This window comes from Cibotium barometz, chromosome 25 (genome assembly GCF_041138505.1).
Source record: "Cibotium barometz isolate CiBa-2024 chromosome 25, ASM4113850v1, whole genome shotgun sequence".
Taxonomy (NCBI): domain Eukaryota; kingdom Viridiplantae; phylum Streptophyta; class Polypodiopsida; order Cyatheales; family Cibotiaceae; genus Cibotium; species Cibotium barometz.
The window spans coordinates 13,902,727-13,924,635 of record NC_141070.1 but is presented as its reverse complement, the minus strand read 5'-3'; the positions used below and the strand labels follow the sequence as shown (position 1 = coordinate 13,924,635).

Below are 21,909 nucleotides of genomic sequence, written 5' to 3'. Positions count from 1 at the left end.
GTTCTCTTGCAGCGTTAACTTCTACAGTTTTTTGGGCGCCTACATCAGCTTCACCACAGTCTTTGTCGCCACCAATATCAGATTCTCTTGTAGTGATAACAGCTTCTGGTTTTGGCCGTCTACATCAGCCTCACCACAGCCTTTATCGCCGCCTACATCAGCAATCTTACTTCACGCTCACATCAGTCTTATATTAGGCTCTTTTCAGCACTTTCATCAGGGTCACTCCAGCCCTGTTATCTGCGTTTTATGGGACAACAGCTCTCTCTGCTTATTCGGAGTCTCACATAGAGCTCTTGTTCTGGACTTCATCTTTTCACCATTGCATGCTGTGTGTTTTACTCTGATCTTTCATATATTTGGTCCTTTGGTCTCTTTTGTTCTCACATGGTATGAGAGCAATCGTGAGCAAAGGGATCGAAGACCTAGAAAGTACACACCATGGATCGTCTACCCTCGATTTCGGAGGATCAGCTTTTCATACCACATATTGACTCCCCTTATTCCGATATAGATCACACAGAGGATGGAACTCCTCATTCACTGGAGAGCCCTGTTCGAGGTCTTTCATTGGGAGACCACCAACCTACTTTTACCCACTCACCCTCTTCACCCTTGGCGTATCGTTTTTCTTCTTCAAGCTTATCAGCCGTCACTTCCAGAGGAGGATACATGCCCACAGCCAGTGTGCCAGTATTGGACCCAGGTAGCCTCAACTGGAGAGCTCTGCTTCTCATTCTAGCCGACAAACTGGACTTCAATACGGGACTCTTTCTCAGGAAGGACACGTACCTCCTCGATCGTTCGGAGATCCATCATCTTCCCTGTCGGTGACCGCGTCAGGTTCGTATGTGCCTATTAGTACGATGTTCCTAACTCTGCATGGGTATCTTCTGCTGTGGCACAGGTTCAACAAACGGTACCATCAACTACCCTCGATCCCTGGCATTTTGTGAACCCTAATAGAGGAGGGTCTAAGAGTATAACTCACTCTCCGACTTCCAGTGTTCAAGGAGGTAACACTGTTTTCTCCTCTGGTTCACTTTCTGTTCCAACTCCTAATGTGTTATGGAATACTGTCCAAATTCAAACTCAAAACTCTCCCTCCCAACCCATACCTCTTCCTTCTAGTGTTGGCATGCAGTCATCACTGCCTGCACCTCTTTTGGGTCCTGCGTATGGTTTTTACCCATCCCAGTTATCTTTTAACATGACGCCCTCTGGCACTGCGGTCCCACCCAGCATTCCAGGGTATGAGGTGGTTTACCAACCCATCTCTGGCACTGGTGTTATTCCCAATTATGTGCCCTCTTCAGGTTCCGCACCTCAACCTAGTATTCCTCCTATGCTGAGTATCCAAAACTTGCTTCCATCTTATGGAGCACCCTCGACAGGTCCTTCATCCATGCCTGGTCTTGGTGGACTGTCAAGTTTCTCTCCTCAACACTTACACTCTGGATATGGACACCAGCCTTCCTGGACTCCCTCATCATCTTCCTTTCATGTTTCTATGTCCGGAAACGCTTTCACAGAAAAGACTCGTTTTAACGGGTCTAATTATACAACCTCGGCTAATCTTATGGAACAAGTGTTCACATCCCAAGGTTCCTGGAAAGTAAAGGGCCTCGAACCAAAACCCCACCCTTCTCTAGTTCCTCCAGAAGTCATCAGCCATTGGGAGGCTAGAAATGCCACTGCTATAGTGGAGCTCATGCAAGGCCTCCTGCCCGAGTTCCATTCACAACTCCAACAATTCTCCTATATCTGTGACAAATGGGCACACCTCGCAGAGAGATATGCCGCACGTGATCGTACGCGTCGCATTGATCTTGAGCATCAAATTCAAATTTTCTCTATCAAAGAAGGGGATGACCTGACCATCAAAGTGGCTGAATATCGGCGCCTTAACGCCGAGTTCCCCACCACTGGCTCTGCCAAGTCCCAGGAAGATCAGGTTATCACTCTTCTAAACAAGTTGCCTCCTAGCTTCTTTACTTTTGTCACAGAGACCATTAGTTTAGAGCCTATGCCTAACCTATATGAGTGTGAATGCCAACTCTTGCGTTTCGCTAGGTTGCATGACTAGTTTCATCCCAAGAAGTCATCCTCTCCCTCCACTCAAGAGGGGGCCCTTGTGTCCAATACAACCTCTACTCAAAAAGGACAGCAAGGGAAAGGGAACAGCAACTTAGGAAATCAAGGCAAATCTCCCGGCAACCATAGTGATTCCAAAAATCCTGTCTCCACACCCATTCCCTACTGGCAAAATATTCCCAAAAAGAATAGATTTTGCACTTCTTGCCAAATACCTGGCCATGTTGATGATGAGTGTGTTTTTAAAAACAAGGACAATAGAGGCACCAACTCCAACCCCACTACCTCCACCCGCCAAACCAACCAAGGTGGTAGCAATGCCCCAAATTGGCGATCTGGAGGGGGTGGCAATCCAACACCTACTCTACCAAGCTCCCCTCCAAAGACCCAACAAGAAGGAAATGGTTCTACTTGGCCACGTTCCTCCCACTGGCGAGCTAATAGTCAGGTTGCTCACGCCCCACCTTCCCAATCAGTTTCTTTCACCACTCTTGAAGAGATGTCTGACTGGTCTTCCATCACTCCTCATCCTGGCCCCTCAGCCAATATTGCTCAGGTCACCCTTAAGTTTGATTCCCGCCACCACTCCACAAATAGGAAGAAACGAAGGCCTAAACAAGGCCATCCGTAGGGAAAGGCCTCTGCCCTCATTCAGATTTGTTAGTTACCTGATAATCCCTCTCTGCCCATTATTGAGGCCCATCCCACTCTTCCCTGTGGTCATCCTGTCACTTGGGTAGTTGACAGTGGCGCTACTCACCATATGGCTTGTAATGCTGACATTTTCATTTCCGAGTGTCCCGTTAAGGGAGAAGTTCGATGTGGCAACAACACAAGGATGCCCATAAAATCCATTGGCACCGTCTTATTTGACACCAACACTGGCCCCAACGAGGCTACCTTGGACAATGTCTTCTTGTCCCTAATTTAGGTCTCAACCTTCCAGCTTACCCAACTCGATCGTGGTGTTTACCTCAACAAACGAGTTGTTGAGGTAATTGATGAAACTACTGGTCTTTTTGTTGCCAAAGGACAAGCTCAGAAGGATGGTTTGTACCGAATGTCCACTTTTCTTACTGAGCCATCTTCTGTTGACTTAGAGTTTCATCGGGTTCGGGCCTATGTGACCCAAGCTCCCTCCGACATTGAACGAGAATGACTATGGCACTTTCGCTATGGTCATCTACCCTATTCCACTCTCTATGAGCTATCTCGAGACAAGTTAGTGGTGAAGGTATACCCAACCTCAAATTGACAAAGGATGTCTGTCAGCCCTGTCAACTGAGTAAACAACATCGCTCCCCATTCCCACAACATGCTACTCATCGGGCTTCGGGAATCCTCCGGTTGATTCATTTCAACTTGAGTGGCCAATCCCCAACCCCTTCCTTGAATGGATCTCTATACTACATGCTGATTGTTGATGATTATTCAAGATACATGTGGGTATATTTTCTAGAGCATAAATCTGACGCTTTGCAATATTTTTCCACATGGGTTCGTTTAGTCACAAATCAAATGGGCTTCTCAATTGGGACTGCTCGTAGTAGTGACAATGGGGGTGAATTTATCTCCCATCAATTTTCTCAGTTTTTGCAAGATCATGGCATTCTATGCCAACTCACTTCTACGAACTCTCCCTCACAGAATGGAGTGGTCGAGCGCAAGAATCAAATAGTCATGGATATGGCATGCTCATGCTTTTTGCAGTTGAGCTACCTAAACGCCTCTGGTCAGAATCGGTCAACACTGCGGTGTATCTTTTGAACCGTTGTCCCACGGTTGCTGTTCCCCACAGGACCCCATTTGAGGCTTTCTTTGGTGAAAAGCCAATTGTTTTCCATTTCCGTGTCTTTGGATGTCGAGCATATACTCACACTCCGAATGATACAAGGGGCAAGCTTGAGCCAAGGAGTGAGTTGCTCATTTTTGTGGGTTACTCTTCTGAATCAAAGGCTTACAAAGTTTTTGATCCGTGATCAAACAAAGTTTTCGTTCGTCGAGACATTGTCTTTGATGAGCGAGACTTACTTCGTCTTCTGCTGCCTATACCAACTGAACAAGATTCTCAGACTGTGCCAAATGAACCCTATCAGTTACCTACTACTCCACCTCTTGAGGAGGCTTCCTCCTCTCGACAACCACCTAGGGACCCTTTACCTCGTTGGTATCAACAAACCATGCGTGATTTCGGTATACTTCCCTTTGATATCCCTTTGGACGGTCCTCATCGATCCACCAGACTCGCCCCTCGTGCCTCATTTGCCTCTGTTTTTTCCACAGACTGTGGCACATGATGAGCCAGCTTCGTGAAAAGGTGCTATTAAAATTCCATCCTGGAAACAAGCCATGGAACTCAAACTCAAAAGCATTGACCGTAGTAATGGCACGTGGTCCCTTGTGGATCGCTCTCATCATAAGGTGGTCATTGGAACCAAATGGATCTTCCGCACCAAATTTAAAGCTGATGGTACCTTGGACAAATACAAAGCCCGGCTTGTCGTGCAAGGCTTTCGCCAAAAAGAAGGCATTGATTTCGACAAGACTTTTGCTCCCACTGCTCGAATGACCACAATTCATCTTTTACTCAATCTGGCTGCTCACCATAAATGGTCCATCTATCAGATGGATGTTAAGAGTGCTTTTTTAAATGGCATTCTTAAAGAGGAGGTCTATGTTGCCCAACCTCCGGGTTTCCCTCTCCCTGGACTTGAGGACAAAGTCTTTCGCCTACATAAAGCTCTTTATGGGCTTAAACAAGCACCTCAGGCGTGGTATCATCGCATTGACAAATTTTTTCACAGCCAAGGTTTTTTCCCATCACACTGTGATCCCAATCTCTATATTCACACTGATCAGGTGATGGTTTGCTACCTTGTCCTTTATGTCGATGACCTCATTTTTTCAGGTTCCCATCAAGCCAAAATGGTTGATATCATGGCACAGCTCAGACAAACTTTTGAGATGACTGATCTCGGTCTTCTCTCATATTTCCTTGGCATGGAGGTGATTCCTGATGGTATTTTCGTGTCTCAACAGAAATACTGTCTCCAACTCATTACTTCCTATTTTCCTGATGGTGCTATCTTCGTGGCCACTCCATTGGATCCCACCGTTAAACTGTCAAAGGAAGTGGATTCACCTGCACACGAAGAGCGAGCCTATCGACAAGTGGTTGGGAAACTTATTTGGCTCACAAATTCTTGTCTTGATATATCCTATTGCACATCCATTTTAAGTCATTATTTCAATGCTCCCAAGGAGCCACATTGGAGTTTAGCGATGAGGGTTGTTTGCTATCTAGCAGGTACCTATTTGTATGGCCTTCACTATAGTCGTGGGATCACCTTGCACGGTTACACGGACTCCGACTGGGCTGGTGATCTCGATTCCGGCGTTCTCATGGTGGTTATTTGTTCTCCCTTGGATCTGCCCCTTTCTCTTGGTCTAGCAAAAAGCAGGACACCGTTGCAGGTTCTTCAGCAGAGGCCGAATACAGGGCCCTCTATGATGCCACCATTGAGGTTATGTGTCTTCGTCAACTTCTTTCCAACATGCGCGTCTCCATCGACACCGCCTCTACCATCTTCGTTGACAGTCAGAGTGCGAATGCCCTTGCTGGCAACCCTATTTTTTCCAACCGTACCAAGCATGTGGGTGTCCATTTTCACTTTAATAGGGAACAGGTTGAGCTTGGTACCATCCGACTTCAGTACATTTCCACGGCAGACAACCAAGTAGACATCCTTACGAAGTCCGTCAACCGCCCCATTCTCGAGCGTCTTCGCAATCGGATTGGCATCGGTCCACCATCATGATCCCTCCGCTCATTGAGAGGGGGATCTGCCTCTCCCTTTATTTTTTACTATTTTTGTATCGGGCACATGAGTCAGTGAAAACCCCATGAGGGCACGGCTCTTGTGAAAACCCATTGCATTGCATTTTTTTTCCATCCTGCATTCCCTATGCACAGCATTCTCTTTTGTGTGTTTGGGGCGCATGTATGAATGAAAACCCAAAAATGGGCATTCATGCATGTGAAAACCTCTTGCATTGTGGCATTCTTCTAGTACTTCTCAATCCGAGATGCCTGGTCAATCACAGAAATCTTCATCTTCGACAACCAAATCTTTTTTCCCTCATCTTCTCTCATGATCCCTTTTTGGTCTGAGAGGGGGGGTGTGAAAATATGCCTAATATTTACCCAGCCCAAAAAGGGCCGCCTTCTTTGCTAGCCGACTCCCATGTTGGCCGCCCAAATAAAAAAACCTCATATAAATATGAGGGGCTCCACGTGCTTACGTGCATCATCAACCCACGATATCCAGCCTTGCGATCTTCTCTCTCTGCGTTTCAACGCAGGCAGGATACCTCCTGGACTGTATATCTCAGTTTGCATCGCCATCTTCTGCTGGTCAACACACAGACGGCTCACAGCCCTTTTCACCGCCTACAGCAGGTTCGCAGGTGTCACATGCACTCTGCACTCAGTGCATGGTGACAAACTGGCTCATCATCAGCAGTGCAACAATTGTACAATATTAGAACCTAGTAGGATGATATTTGTCGTATGCCGTGACCCCATTGTACATCCTCAGTCCAGGATAAGTCAGGCACGAGCTACGTAGGTCATTCCTTAGCCTTAGCTGGTCAGTCAGTTAGTCAAGTCCCTTAACCCACTTGGAGAGAATCATTCATGCATGTAGAGTCAGTAGAAGCCTTAGGGTTTGCATCAGAAAACACTCTGCATCCTGCATAATATGCATTCATATGCCTGTGCATCATTTAGAACATCCGAGAAGCCTTAGGGAATTTACTAGGGTTTATCTGGTATTTTTCCCATATTTTATAGTATTTATTTAGCATTTATTGTCATTTATAAATATAAACTTTATTAAATGACCAGCCAACTTGACCAACCTCCAGTTAGTATAAATAGGCTTGCATAGGGCTTAGTTTCTCATTCAGTCTTCAGTGTGCTAAGGGCTTTCCTCCTCAGCCCTAGGAGTTCCTTTGCCTTCAGCACTAGACTAGTCTCATCCAGCCCTTGGAGCGCTTGGGTTTGCTTCAACCAGCCCTGGTTCTCCAACGCCTGCAGTTCAGCAGTCCCTACAGCCATAAGCGCAGCCATACAGTGCATCTACAGGCCTGAATCAGCAAGAAGACCTGCGTTTTCTGCATATCCAGCAGCCGGTCTGTTCACAGCAACCCCTACAGTCTGCGTTTTCTGTCCAGCAGCAGCCCTACACTCTGCGTTTTCCTGTCCAGCATCGGTACAACCTGCGTTAACAGTTTGACAGCAGTTCTTCCTTGCGTTTTTAGTCCTATAGCAGTTCCTCCGCCTATATGCATCATCCATACATGCTTCAGCCCTTTGGTGAAGGTAACACAGCATTCATAAGCATTTACAGCATTCTAACATAGCTTAGAACAGTCCACCACCTTCTTTTCTCAGCCTCAGGTGTGCAACCCTTCCTCATGCCCTTGGGAAGAGTGCATAGGCTCGAGATCAATTCATCGAGGTGTTTCTACAGCCGTGTACAGTTCAGCCAAGCTCCGATCCTCCGAGATCTTGCGTTTGGCTTATCTACAGTCCACAGTCATTCTCTCTAAAGAAATAAAGCAAATACTATCTCGTTATCGGGAATGGGGGCCCTTCAGTGGGTAATTCGGGACCCAATCTGGTGTACAGTTCTCATATATCTCTCTCTCATCTCTTTAAAGTTTGAAGTATTAAAATGGATTGCTAAACTCACGAAACTCAGGATACAGAAGATGGTGTGAACATTTGTGTGACAGGATCTTCCAATACAAAGACTTCCGCTGCATATCACATTGGTATTAGATTTAGATTGTCCACACACACCGTATCGTAGCGTGGGGGGCATCCTTGGATGGTTAGATTGCGTTCCGGTAGGACCACCGACTTCAGCATCATGTCTACAGAAGAGAGTACTCATCAGCCGGAAGACGTCTCCCCCGAAGGAGACCATGTTCTTCCGCCTACAGCAGACACCATAGCTCTTCTGAGAGCTCAGAACCAGTTTCTCATGGAGCGTCTCCAACTCTTGGAGGCAGCAGCAGCACGTCCTTCTACACCTCCAGCAGCACCCGACTACATCTCCCTCTTCTTTCAGATGGAACAACAAAGGAGAGAGGATGAGGCCCAAAGGAAAGAAGAAAAAGCAGAAAGACGGGACTACGAGGAAGCCCAACGCAGGATCGACGAAGACCGGCGTCAGGCTGAGCTCGCCGCTCGGGAACACCAACGTGAGCTTGATCGAGAACGTATGTTACTCAAGCACCAACGGGAAAAGGAGGCCATACACTTGAGGTATCAGCATCTCTCCTCAGTCTCCCCAATCATAGGTGTCACCAGCCAGCAGTCCGCAGCAGCATCAACCACCATCATTCGCAGTCAACCAAACTTCAGTAAGTATGATGGTAAGTGTGATCAGGGTGAGAGCGATGCTGCTCAGAAGAGCCTCATCCGAGCTTATGGCTCTGCCCAGGGCCGACAGTTTGTAGTCCTTTTCGATATGGGTAGTTCTGAAGACGCCATCTCTCCCTAGTTGGCTAATAAATTGAACTGCACATTAGTCCCATATCATCTGGATGTGGATAGGTTTACACCTGGTCTTCGCACCCACATTTCCCAGAAGGCACAGCAATTTGCCTTTGAAGTTCAGAAAGCCTCATTTCAACGAGATTTCATCGTCTCACCTCTGTTGGGGTGTGACATGATCTTAGGAATTCAGTGGTTCCGTCAGTATGAGCCTATTCCCAATTGGGGGGAGGACACTTTTACTATTTGTAAAGGTTTTCCTAAGCCTGTCATGATTCGTGGGGATACAAGCATTCTTGGCATCCCATTGATTTCGCATCTCCAAGCCAGACGAGCTATCTGCAAGGGAGCAGAAGGAGCACTCCTTTATGTTCGTGCTCAAACAGCCCCTCCCTCATTAATAGCATCCGTTACATCTTCAGTCCCTCAGTTAGCAGACCTCCTATCCAGACACCAGGACATTATGCTTAGGGACGATCTCCTGCCCAGTCTCCCACCCTCTCGCCCTGAGGACCATCACATTGATTTGGTCCCTGGATCAGATCCTCCTAGCAGGTTTCCCTATCGTTTTTCCAAGACTTTAGAAGGCGAGTTAGAAAAGCAATTATCTGAGCTTCTCCGAGCCGGATTCATTCGGCCTTCTTCCTCCCCATTTGCTGCACCTATCCTATTTGTCCAAAAGAAGGACAAGTCTGCACGCCTTTGTGTAGACTACAGGGCATTAAACAAACTCACTATCAAGATTAAGTTTCCTATGCCCAGGATAGAGTACATTTTGGAGCGTTTAGACGGTGCTAAGTTTTTCACTAAGATCGACCTCAAGAGTGGTTACCATCAGGTCCGCATTTTTGAAGCTGACATTCCAAAAACAGCTTTTCGAACAGAGCGTGGTCACTACGAGTTCGTAGTCATGCCTTTTGGGCTTACAAATGCACCCGCAATGTTCAATAAGATGATGTCCAGGATTTTCGCAGTCCACATTGGAAAGTGTGTTTTCATATTCCTTGATGACATACTAGTCTTCTCAACCACTGCACAGTAGCATGAGAAAGATGTGGAGAAAGTCTTGCAACTTTTGCAAGATAATCAGCTCTACATAAACGCCAAAAGTCTGTCTTTGGTGTTAAGGAAGTTTAGTATTTGGGCTACATCATCGGTTACGATGGGATTAGACTGGACCCATCAAAGGTTCAGGAGATCTTAGATTGGGACATTCCTAAGACCGCCCAAGAAATCCGTTCATTCGTAGGTCTTTGTCAGGCCTGTAGTTCCCATGTCCATCAGTTTTCCAACCTTGTAGTACCTCTTACCGACTTGCTCAAGGGGGTGAAGACTCGCAAGCAGAAAGTCTCAGTCACAGGTAAGGCACTTGATGCATTCCGTGCATTCAGAAAGCTACCTCAGAAGCACCTGTATTAAAGTTAGCATCATGGGACGAACCTTTTGAGGTCATCACCGATGCCAGCAATGTAGCCATAGGTGCAGTCCTCCAGCAGGACAAAGGACCCGTGGCATATTATAGTAGAAAGTTGGATGTCGCCGAAAAGAATTATTCGGTATATGACAAAGAGCTTTTGGGTGTGATCACAGTGCTCAAACATTGGAAGCCTTTTCTTTATGGACAGGCTTTCACAGTGAAAACAGACCACCAAGCACTTAAGTGGCTTCAAACTATGCACAGTGCCCAGTGGAGTGATCGACAGGCCAGGTGGAGTCAAATCTTCCAACAGTTTGGAGGTATGATTGAATACATCCCTGGTAAGCATAACCCAGTAGGAGATTCTCTCAGTCGAAAGTCCAGCATCCAGGCAGTCCAAGAATCTACCATTCTCGAAATCACGGGGAAGGACTTGGATAGTATGAAAGACCAATATGTCGACTCCCCTAAGTTTGGTACTCAGTACAGTTTGGCCCTCAATTCTGAGCCTGGCCACTATTCAGTACAGAACGGTTGGTTGTTTTACAAGAGCCGTCTTTGCGTTACTCGGGAAAAGCGTTCTGCTCTTCTCCACGATGCCCATGACTCCTTAGTTGGAGGACATAGGGGTATCAACAGTACCCTCGAGAAATTAGAATGGTCCTTTTATTGGCCAAAGATGAGGCGTGATGTCTACGCACATGTACAAGCCTGTAAGATTTGTCAAAAAGTCAAGGTTCTCCATACAAAGAAGGCAGGTTTACTTCAACCTTTGCATATCCCCGACGGACCTTTCATCGACATATCTATGGACTTTGTAGGGCCTCTACCAGCATCCACCGGATCCCGTAACACTCAGTGTTTTACCATTGTGGATCGCTTTAGTAAATTCTGCATGCTCATCCCATGCAAGCATACGGCCACAGCCGAGGACGTAGCCCGTCTGTTTCTCAAGCATTGGTATCCAATTTGTGGTTTGCCTAGCACCATAACATCAGATAGAGATTCCAAGTTTACCTCGCATTTTTGGAGGGCATTATTTGAAAACTTCGGAACTAAGTTGCAGTTGTCTAGTGCATTCCATCCGCAGACAGATGGCCAAACAGAAATTTATAACCATTTGGCCTTTGATGTTCTCAAGTCATACTGTTATGACCAGCAGTCCAAATGGGAACATTATCTTCCTTTGGTCCAAGCTATCTTGAACGACACTCATTCATCCAGTGTCGGACGGACTCCATATGAAGCAGCCTTTGGTCGCCGTTTTTCTTCTCTTTTGACGAGAATGGTGTCTCCATCTTTAGAGGCTAATAAAACCACGGAAGCATTTTCCGAGATCATTGAGTCAGTCATCAAGGACCGCTTGACCAAAGCTCAGGAAGCATATAGCAGACATGCAAATAAGTCTAGACGAGATGTCCACTTCAAGGAAGGGGATTGGGTCTATTTGCGTATCATGAAAGAGAGATTGAAACAAGTGGGCAAACGTTGTCCCAAGCCTTCATTCCGTAGTTTTGGCCCTTTTCCAATAGTTAAGAAGTTAAGTGATGTCTCCATGAAGTTTAAGTTGCCTACTAGTTGGACAATGCATGATGTTTTTCATGTTTCTTGGCTAAAACCATATGTTGGTCCAGAAGTGTTTGATGTTTCATATGAACAACAGCGAGACGTGGTAGACGAAGCAGAAGTTATTGAGCCCGAGCAGATCCTTCTTCATCGATGGAAGCATGGTTCCGGTCGACGGATACGTCAGTTCTATACGAAATTCCGAGATCGAGGCACCGACAAAGCCATATGGCTCGACGAGGAGTTCTTCCAAGAGTACCCCTAGTTGTTGGCGGACTACTTGGAAGCCATGAACCTGCCGCCAAGCTAAGCAGGAGGGAATGTCACATGCACTCTGCACTCAGTGCATGGTGACAAATTGGCTCATCATCAGCAGTGCAACAGTTGTACAATATTAGAACCCAGTAGGATGATATTTGTCGTACGCCGTGACCCCATTGTACATCCTCAGTCCAGGATAAGTCAGGCACGAGCTACGTAGGTCATTCCTCAGCCTTAGTGGGTCAGTCAGTTAGTCAAGTCCCTTAACCCCCTTGGAGAGAATCATTCATGCATGTAGAGTCAGTAAAGCCTTAGGGTTTGCATCAGAAAACACTCTGCATCCTGCATAATATGCATTCATATGCCTGTGCATCATTTAGAACATCCCAGAAGTCTTAGGAAATTTACTAGGATTTATCTGGTATTTTTTCCATATTTTATAGTATTTATTTAGCATTTATTGTCATTTATAAATATAAACTTTATTAAATGACCAACCAACTTGACCAACCTCCAGTTAGTATAAATAGGCTTGCATAGGGCTTAGTTTCTCATTCAGTCTTCAGTGTGCTAAGAGCTTTCCTCCTCAGCCCTAGGAGTTCCCTTGCCTTCAGCACTAGACTAGTCTCATCTAGCCCTTGGAGTGCTTGAGTTTGCTTCAACCAGCCCTGGTTCTCCAACGCCTGCAGTTTAGCAATCTCTACAGCCATAAGCGCAGCCATACAGTGCATCTACAGGCGTGAATCAGCAAGAAGACCTGCGTTTTCTGCATATCCAGCAGCCGGCCTTTTCACAGCACCCCTACAGTCTGCGTTTTCTGTCCAGGGGCAGCCCTACACTCTGCGTTTTTCTGTCCAGCATCAGTACAGCCTGCGTTAACAGTTTGACAGCAGTTCTTTCTTGCGTTTTCAGTCCTACAGCAGTCCTACAGCAGTTCCTCCGCCTATATGCATCATCCATACATGCTTCAGTCCTCTCGTGAAGGTAACACAGCATTCATAAGCATTTACAGCATTCTAACATAGCTTAGAACAGTCCATCACCTTCCTTTCTCAGCCTCAGGTGTGCAGTCCTTCCTCATGCCCTTGGGAAGAGTGCATAGGCTCGAGACCAGTTCATTGAGGTGTTTCTACAGCCGTGTACAGTTCAGCCAAGCTCCGATCCTCCGAGATCTTGCGTTTGGCTTATCTACAGTCCACTACAGTCCACAGTCATTCTCTCTAAAGAAATAAAGCAAATACTATCTCGTTATCGGGAATGGGGGCCCTTCAGTGGGTAATTCGGGACCCAATCTGGTGTACAGTTCTCATATATCTCTCTCTCATCTCTTTAAAGTTTGAAGTATTGAAATGGATTGCTAAACTCACGAAACTCAAGATACAGAAGACGGTGTGAGCATTTGTGTGATAGGATCTTCCAATACAAAGACTTCCGCTGCATATCACAGCAGGTTCTCTTGTGGCGTTAAACTTCTGCTGGTTTTGCCCGCCTACAGCAGGTTCTCTTGCAGCGTTAACTTCTGCAGTTTTTTGGGTGCCTACATCAGCCTCACCAGAGTCTTTGTCGCCACCAATATCAGATTCTCTTGTAGTGATAACAGCTGCTGGTTTTGGCCGTCTACATCAGCCTCACCACAGCCTTTATCGCCGCCTACATCAGCAGCCTTACTTCAGGCTCACATCAGTCTTATATCAGGTTCTTTTCAGCACTTTCATCAGGGTCACTCCAGCCCTGTTATCTGCGTTTTATGGGACAACAGCTCTCTCTCTGCTTATTCGGAGTCTCACATAGAACTCCTTGTACTGGACTTCATCTTTCATATTCACATCACCATTGCATGCTATGTGTTTTACTCTAATCTTTCATATATTTGGTCCTTTGGTCTCTTTTGTCCTCACATGTCCCCCTCAACAATCCTATCCTCACTTGGTGGTACCCACTCTTCAAGTCTAGTTTCGAGAACACCTTGGCCCCATTCAGCCTTTCGAGAATGTAATCTATTCGAGGCATCGGGAACTTACTCTTGATAGTTAGCTTATTGAGTGCATGATAATCGACACACAATTGAGAAGACCCATCCTTCTTCTTGACAAACAGGATCGGAGCTGCAAATGGCGACACACTGGGACGTATGAAGCTAGATTGCAACAGTTCTTGGAGTTGGCGGTCCAACTCTGATTCCATTGCCTTGGAAAGGCGGTATGGAAACTTGCTTGGGGGATCCGAGCCTGGGAGGTCTATTCTGTGGTCCTCCGGTCTGGACGGGGAGAGATGGGGAGGGAGATTGTCCCCAAGAAAACTCTTCTGGAACTTGCCATGGAGAACTTGGTACTTCTCTAAAGTCTTGGCCAACGTCTGGGAAGTCTGGATGTAAATCATTGCACACTGTGCACCTTTCCTGATTTCTCTTTTAGCCTGTAAATGGCTTATGAGAGAAAAGTTCGGAATTCCTAGCTCACACTTAATGATCGTTGGGGCTTTAGACATATTTCGATTCCACTTGATATTTGGTTGGAACTTGTGAAACCACCGAATGTCCAAAATTATGTTTGCTCCTACAAGAGGGCAACCATAAAATCACGCACAAACTCTACGCCCTGAATGACTAACTTAGCACTTTGAGCTTCAAACTTGATGCTCGTCGTCATCGCTATGCTAAATCCCTCAACTTTCTCATCCATCGAAGTCAAGACGAAACAGGCTTGCCGAGCGGCATGTTCTATGACCACATCCTCCGTGTTGCCGCCGTCAAACAAGACAATGATTCTCTGGCCACTTATGTAGCCAAAGGTCTTGAGCGATTTGTTGCGCTCATACTCCTGGTGATGGGTACCCTTCTGCTTATCTTCGAGCTTTCGACTAATGATTGTACCAACCGAAGCACTGGGATCTGAAGAACTAAGGGTAGCCGCTGGGGTCTGTGTGGAAGCTGGACTCACCACTGAAGCCATGGAGATTGGGGTGGTTGTTTGTGGAGTGGTAGTCTTCTTAGGGAACTCCTTAGAAGTATGTTCTTTTGTATGACAAAAGAAGCACCTACCCTCCTTGTACTGAGTTGTCTCCTCAGCACTCAATTTACTCTCGGTCTTGCCTGCTTGAGCTCTCTGGTATGGAGTAAGCTTGGGCGCATTGGTTGAGTTCTTGGAGCCAGAGGCTTCCGAGCTCTATCCTGGGAAAGACCCCGTCTGGTTCTGGCCTTTTCCCCCCGAGGCAGTTGGCCTTGGGAGTGACAGGCTGGGAAGTCTTGGGCTTTCCGCCATTATGCTTCATTTCGGCACTTTGCGCAAGCGAGAGTGCGTCTTCGAGGTGGCTGGCCTAAATATACACACCTCCCACTGGATTTGTGTCAAGGCTATAAAGAAATTGTCCTTTCTTGTCCTTTTTAGATAAGCCCAACTGCAAACATAAGTTTGAAATCTTATTGGCAAACTGAAGGACCGGTTGTGTGTTTTGACGTGCTCTCCTAAACTCATCTTCGAGTCGCTCAAGGTAATGGGGCGGTAGAAACCGCCGCTTACTTGTCCCAAACAAAAGCTGCCATACCTAATGTGGTGTGGGCATGAGCCCATTGTGTCCACCAAGGAATGGCCTCACCTTCCAAATACCAACTAGCCAATATCACTTTGTCAATACCATTTTTTCTAATTGCGGCAAAATATGCTTCAAACTGATGCAACCAGGAATAAAGAGTTTTGGGATCGAGTTTACCATTATACTTACTGAAGTTTATTTTCTCGGGGAAATGACTCGAGGAAGCCGCTGGTGTCATTCTTGCATCCAAAGCCACAAGGTATCTTTCATGTTCCACGTGTCGCTTGGCGTCATCTTGTGCAGTAGCACGGGCTACTGCCACACGGTCTTCCATTTGTCAAATCTCCAATGCACGCATTTGCACCTCGAGCATAGAACTCGGCTGCGGTCGTGACCCTTCAAAAGGGTCATTTTGTAGAGGATCTGGAATCTGGGAAACGGAAGGAGAGGGAGGAGGAGATGGAAAAAGAGGAGCTGGAGAACGGGTGTGCTCTTCCAAGGCCAAGATCTGTGCCTTCTGCTCTTCCAATTTGGTACCCTGTTCTGCGGTTGCTCGCATCATCTGTTGGAACATCTTTGGTACACTCATGCCTGATACCCTAGATTGATTGCTTGGTGCACTTTGGTCCCAAGGTTGTCGTTCTCTCTCTTCGTCATAGCTTGCCATAGCAAGAAAGTGCACTTTCTTTCCGGAGCGCAATCTGACCATCCACTGTGTGTGGGAGACTTCCGAAGGCTGAAAACTAGCGGTCCTTCGAGGGATAGGAGTCACACTGAAAGGAGGTGGTCCACCAGAGTCTAGAAACCAACCACACAAGCGAGAAAAAATATTTTCTTTCTTTTCTTTTGGTTTTTCTGGCTGAGTCTTCACACTTGAAGAAGGCTCTGATACCAATGTAACATATGGAAGCTTCGTGGTTGAATTGGTAACTTCAATGCTCAGAATTCAGCAATCTTGCACGACGAATATAATGCACAAAGCTGAAGTAGATGTGCAGAAAATAGAGAGAGAGAGAGAGAGAGAGAGAGAGAGAGAGAGGGATAAGAGCACACAGTATTGGGTCCCAAATACTCTCTGTGAAAATCTGAAAATAAAGACTGAAATCTTGACCTGCAATGTTCACCTTGGTGGGAGCACTCCCTTGGTTGTCCTTGCCCTCGGAACACGTCTTTGTGAAAATATGGGATGAATGACTGAATTCCAACATTGGGTTTATATACTCCCTACTCATCCAGTCGGCCAGTTCTACATGCTTACGACTTGCTAAAAAGGCATTAAATGCTAATAAATCGAGTTTTTTCACACTACACAAGGCCTGGCCACCCCAAGCAAGACGGCTGGATGCTGGGCAGCCTGTGTGGGCTGTCCCACACCTGGCCGATAGGCAGCAAAGGGCCTGGTACCCTGTCGGCTGCCTGGCCAGAGGCTCTAGGGCTGGCCGACAGCCCTTCCAGCCCAAGCTATGGCTGCTGGGCACAGCCTGGGCCCTCCTGGCCCCTTGGGGTTGGTTCTATACCTTCCCCATGCCCAATGCAACAATTCTAAACTCTGATCTGGGGTAGCCGTATGGGCTGGCCCCTTCTCTACACGCAAACCTACATGCCTATAGAGGTATGGCATCTAGTTGCAAACTAGATACACAGAACATTTGACATCATTCCAAAGGGAGACTCGTAGCACGGATTGGCACTGCCTCATGTGCAGGACAATGCACACTTGACCTTGGACGCATAGAGTGGAGCCCTGGCTGACTCATCCCGGACTGCGCTCACATGGGACCAGTTTTCCATTCCAGGTCCTGCACCTGCTTGTTTCGATATGTCCACGTGGGATCCAAGTGCGGGATGCACGCGACATCAAATCAACCAATTAAAAACAAATTCAGAGCTGATTTAAGAGGAACTTGCACTTCTATTTCAGAAAGCTTCTTGTGTGCGTGTGTGCGTGTGTGCGTGTGAGAGAGAGAGAGAGAGAGAGAGAGAGAGGAGAGCTTCATTTTCATGATAGAGTTTCATTCCACCAAATCGGCTTGAAAATCAAAAAACAAGTCCAGACTTCATGGTGGCTGAATATGAGCTTTGTCCAACGTCGATCAACCAAAGTCAAAGGCTCGTCAATGCAAGTCAAACCGGAGCAAATTTGACTATGGTCCAACCAAAGCAAACTGATCAACCTTGGTCAATTCAGATCAAAACTACCTAAAAACGACACAAGCTGGTGAACAAAAGCAACACCTGGAACCAGCCCATGCTGAGAGATGGCTCTCTTTTAGTAACGAAAGAAGTCTTTTCCTTTAAGAGGCTTACATTTGGGTCTACACTCGTCAAAATTAAGCAAGAATGGATTAAAAATGATCCTTTGTGTGAGCTCTCTTTGTACAACATGGAAACAAAGAAGATTATCATCAGCCGAGATGTGGGTTTCGGAGAAAATGATACTAAAGCAGAGTGTTTGCTGCAAGTTATGCAGTTTGTGAAGCAATTTATTGCTTGATGATCTTGGCCTTTCCTTTCGGTCATGTTTAAACATTGATTGTAATAACCAATCATGCATTGCAAGGTATGATGGATCTGTCGGAAAAAATCACCAGGGAACCAGTGTATGATATGCAGCGTCACACATCTTTAGGGGTCAAGATTTGGAGAGGAAATTTTCAATGCCGTTCAAGGGAGTGATTAGTGCATTTACAGTTAACTTGGGTAGAAACTTTTCATGAAACTTGGCTAAGCTGAAATGGAACACAACCCAGTAAGGATTTCCTTCACAAACTTGGCCAAAAACCTCACACTGATGGAAGTAAAAAATCTACCCTGCATGACTGGTTGGAGTGGGTGAGTAGGTAAAAATCTGCTATCTGTGGTGACCATTTCCCCTTCCAACCTTTTCATGCACAGTGTGAGAACGGAAATTTGGCCAAGAGCCCCGGTCACATGTGTCTGCTTAGAGGCGCAGATTTGTCAAGTGGGCAAATGTCGACTAGCATGGCCACGACTCCGCAGAGCTGAAATTTGAAGGCTTACCCTAACCTTCAATATGAAGGCCATAAACTAGTTGACCTTGTTGACCTTCAAAGCATATATGTTTGTGTAAAATTTAGAAAAAAAAATTAAAATAGTGGCCTTCGTTTGCAACCCTATTTTGTAAGAGGCCTTCTCTAAAAGGTTTCAAAAGCTTTGGTGCTCTCTGAAGGCGTCAAATTTTAGCCCTTGTCACGAGTCATAACTCACAACAAACAATGAAGTCAAAGATGTAAGATTTGCTGTAGATCAAGGATTGTAGTTAGTAGCTGATAAGATTTGCGGTAGACTCTCCACAGTCCAAGTCTTGTTTTTTGGTTAGAAGTTGTGTTGGGTGTTTTTCCCCCTTGAGCACCTTGTTAAGGTTGGACACAGTCTTTAGTTTGGTGTGCGGTCCTCCATCCAAATTCTATGCCTTCCCTTTTGAACCCATCATTTTGCTAGGAGGCATTTTTGCTCAATGCACTTATGCCAACACTGCATAATGTATCTTGTCACAACCTAGGCTAAATAAAAAATGCTTGATGATGTCTCTCACCTTTCATTGTCTTAAAGTGCAAGTTGTTCTTTCACCTTCCATTGCCCTAAAGTGCAAGTTGTGCAACAACATCGTGCAAGTTGATAACATGAGATAATGTGTTTTTGGATGAAAATCATGATGTGGTACTAGGTAAACACTATTTTGGGTGATAACATGTAAATTTCAATAAGACTCTTAGTTTGACACTTGTTTAACGTTGCAAGCATGCACGAGTGTGTGTGTGTGTGTGTGTGTGAGAGAGAGAGAGAGAGAGAGATTGTTAAGACTAGCTCCTCTCCTCTAATTCATGTGCCATGATACGTGATTGACAACGAGCTCAAGGGATGCCACCCTCGTGTTTGGACCCGCATCTGCCATCAACCTTGGTGTGGCTCCATCTCTATGGGTAGTTCCCTCTCCTCACCTCTCTCACATATGCACACACTCTCTCTCACAAACACACTAGCATGGATTAAGAAATGATTAGCAAGAGGGTTAGTAAGAGCAAGGCTCAAATTGCTAAATGGGAGGATCCTTTGCATTATGAGAGAATTTGGCATATATACAAGGCCATAGGTGCTCACACTTGAAGTGTGTCCATCATGGATGCCCACATCACATAGTTTTAGCTCATTCATGGCCTCATACAATTACAATGGCAGTTCTCATAATACACAAGCACTTCCACTGGGAATTTATGGAAGCAATACCTTGGCCATCACGAGTGATTGCCCATTGATGCTATGGTTTATCTTCTTGTTGCTCTTGGTGTTGGTTTGTTTGGATTTGCTATGGTGTCAGCAACCATGTTAACCAATGTGGTTAACATACTCCCAAGATAATGAAGAAGCTTACTTGTTGATGCCATTGTAGATGGCTCTCAGCTTGAAACGCCAATGGTCATTGTTTCTTCGGAAGGACCGAGAAAGGCTAGGTAGTACATGGATGCGGTCAGTGGTGACAACAATCGCGTTAGTCCTAAGGGTGATGGGATTTTCAACCTTGGGAAGTGATTTTGTTTCTTTTTTCCTCTCATTTTTTTCAAAAACATTTGTTGACCTTCTTTAGTTTACTCTTGTGACCTATGTGGTCAAATTGATTTTTACAATGAAAAGCATAATGAAGAGCCTTGATGATTTTTTGTGCACCTGCTACTATTGATAAAGCAAATCATTGGAGATAATGTTACTTATGAGGCTACGGTCGTGATGGGGGAGCATTAATGGCCTTAGTGCTCACATGTGGAAACCAAAGGTAGTCCATGTAGTGCGTGGACTTTGTTGGGGTTGTACATTATTCTGTGGCATGCATTGGTGTCGGAATGAGAGCCAAAGTCCGATTGGGATTTTTTGTGGTATTCAACATGAGTGTGGAGGTTTCCATCAATTCAATCCTTACGATCTCTCTATATATAGGGATTTCTTTGTAAATCTCTGAAAACTTGTCCTCCATGCGGATGATGTGAAGACCTGCAAAACTTGGCATGTAGTACTAGGTACAAAAATAAGCCCAATTACTAGTGCACCATATACAGAGGTTGATTCGGGTAGCATCAAGGAGAAATCTTGTCAAGATCAATTCGATAAAGTTTTAGACCTAAGAAACATCCACAATTCTTTCATACAATGTTTTTCCAAATTCTTACTTTAACGTCCTCAACAATTCCTCACAAAAAGGGAAAAATATTGACGTGGGCATCAACTCCCAAAATATTTATAAATAAACCAAAATGAGTTTCTCAGCTTTCACTTTTATTCTAAGTACATATGGCATGCTTTATTTTTGGCAAAATATTTACCATAAAATGTCACTTTGCTAGAGCAACTTTGTCAGAAGTCTCTTTCTTGCAAAAAAAAAAAAAAGAGAACAGCTTTGGGAAATTGTTTTAAGTCTTTGAGTTTTTGTCTTGGTGCATTCTGATAAACTCCTTATTGCTAACTTGCCTTGATAGCTTGGTGAAAATGTTAGCTATGTTCAACATTATTTTTTCCATCGACATGCAACCCAATATTTAGACTCTCTCATCTAATTTGGCGCCTTTTGTGAAAATCACCTTATATTTCATTAGATAAGGTTTCAAAAACCAAAGTTATTCTATTCAAAAATATCTATTAATTTCACATTTAACTTTTTTCTGATGTTGCTCCTAGGAAGCATTATTTTTATGATTTTAGGATAGTTGTTGATAGTATGGTGCATTGTTTTGAGATCTTGTTGGTGGCCTATTTGAAGGCATTTGTTGTTGTAAGTGTGGTGTTCATGTTTGCATGTTTGAAGGTAATGGTTGTGAACTATTGTGCATATAAATATACAAAAATTACTTATTTAAAAAAATGGCTGTTGTACATGCACATAATCTCTCCCTTCCAGCCTCTGTCCATCGCTCCCTCCCCCCTTCTCTCTCTCTCTCTCTCTCTCTCTCTCTCACACACACACACACACACACACACACACAAACATGCACAAATGTGCATATACGCGCAAACATGGTTATGATCTTAAAAAAATTTCATTGTTTCCCTAAAGATAGTTTTGAGCATGCTACAAAGAGCCTTGACTCACAAAATATTACTAAGGTCTTATTCATAGAAATCATGGGCCCAGGAGGGAGTGAGAGAGTGGAAGGAGAGGTGGAGAGATCAAGCCATGGTGTATGGAATCATAGACATGGATATGAAAGAGAGAGAGAGAGAGAGAGAGAGAGAGAGAGAAAGATGCAATAGAACTCAAGTGAGAGAGAGATCGCACATGAACACAATGACTCCAGTGATGGTGGAGTTGCATGTGTAACCTTCAATAGTCCTATACTCCACCAACACTAGCAAAGAAACAAGACGTGTTAGCCACTTCAGACTTAGAGGCCAGTAAACATGGCTTAGAGGCCAATGAGCTTGGCACAAAAGGCTCAGAGGCTTAACAAGCATGGTCTTGGGCGAA

The 21,909-nt window shown here is 45.3% G+C and overlaps 1 protein-coding gene across 3 annotated transcripts in view; it reads left to right on the top strand.

Annotated features, from left to right (window-relative positions):
* LOC147624267 (pentatricopeptide repeat-containing protein At5g27110-like) overlaps positions 1 to 20,097 on the top strand; it is a 43,609-nt gene extending 23,512 nt beyond the window's left edge. The window contains exons 4-5 of one of the 3 annotated variants that reach the window (XM_086819238.1): positions 19,315 to 19,378; positions 19,846 to 20,093. The gene's annotated coding sequence lies outside the window, so the exon portion shown is untranslated. Of the gene's footprint in view, positions 1 to 17,488; positions 17,996 to 19,314 lie in introns of those variants that run through there. The other 2 variants (XM_086819237.1, XM_086819236.1) reach the window with 2 other exon arrangements.
* The last annotated feature ends 1,812 nt before the right edge of the window (positions 20,098 to 21,909 follow it).